Source organism: Laetiporus sulphureus (genome assembly GCF_001632365.1).
Source record: "Laetiporus sulphureus 93-53 unplaced genomic scaffold LAESUscaffold_79, whole genome shotgun sequence".
Classification (NCBI taxonomy): domain Eukaryota; kingdom Fungi; phylum Basidiomycota; class Agaricomycetes; order Polyporales; family Laetiporaceae; genus Laetiporus; species Laetiporus sulphureus.
The window spans coordinates 35,846-37,213 of NW_024468588.1; positions in this window are offsets into that span (position 1 = coordinate 35,846).

The following is a 1,368-nucleotide window of genomic DNA, read 5'->3' on the forward strand; positions in this document are numbered from 1 at the left end:
CATGCCTAGACCTGTGACTCATCAGACACCCGAGCATCTGAAGGGAAATGAAGAACCGACGGCGTGCAGGTCAGCGGGCTCTGTCATCAAATTTCGGTTCGGAAGCACGGAGCATGCGTTGTGCCCCAGAATGCCTGTACGTAAACGTATATCGGACACGGTGATAGCACCAATGAACGTTGCTTTTGTACGCGTTGACAATCAGTATGGGGACCTGAACGTGACTGACCCCATGTTCATTGGCCATATCTGTACCTGCTCGTCGTATCCAATGGCGAGGACGTCCCTCTCCCATGTTGCAGAATGTGGGCGATGTCCGCGTGTCAAGAATGGCAACACACACGCATCTCGAACCCACTCAAAGCCCGCTATTTTGCTGCGAAATGATCTGATGGAACATTCGGTGTCTTGTTCTGACACCGCCACCTTCCCGAAGCTCAACCACATGCACACTGCGCCCGAGACCACACTTATCGCTATCCGCCGTGTTCAACGGATCGCGTAGTCTTCAAGACGGTCCATCGTCTGAAGGCCCTGGACGCCACGGGCGTATGGTGCTCTTGGAGGCTGCGAGCAAGCCTACGAGATTGGAAACATCTGTACTCACCAGAAATACCAGAGCGGGCACAGTTCGTGTAAGGAAGACTTCCGCGTGGTCTCAGGTACAGCCATGAGGACGGAGATGTTCAGGTGACGGCGCTTCGGGTGACTCGACATGAGATGCTCATAACATGACTCTGAAAGCAACGCTTCGTTCGGATGATGGAGCGAAGCATGATGGGAAGGTTTGTTTGTTGACTCGGGATGTGAACTGCCCCCTCTCCGAACGTCAGCACGATGGGCCTATCAAACACTATCAGATGCCGTGCAAAGAAAGCTACAGCGTACCGAGCGGCTTGCTCTCAACTTCAGTGGGTTCTGGTGCATGCGCTATTGCTTGAAGATTATCATTCCCTCGCAGAATCAGCGGGCGGCTCCGAATTTGTAGAGGAGAACAATGGGCGGACAAAGTTTGAGAAGGCCATAATGGCCAGAACCTGACCTCTGCTTCTCGGAAGAGTCGGTACCCTGTTGACCGTGTGGTCACAGTTTGATGACTTGAGAGTGCTCGCAGGAAATGTTCCGGTGTATTGGTCCTAAACAAATCATAGCTCAACCTATGCAGACAGACTCGGATGCACGGAAAGTTTCAACTGGATGGAGTGATGTAAATAATGTCGAGTGCTGTATCTGTTGCATTGAAAGCATGCCTGCATGCAGGAAGAATCACGATGCGGGACGGAATTTGATAATCGATTAATGAAAAGCCATCCTAGGCTCGGTCATCAAGTGCGAAGGCACCCACGAGATTGCGTTCTCACGACCAGA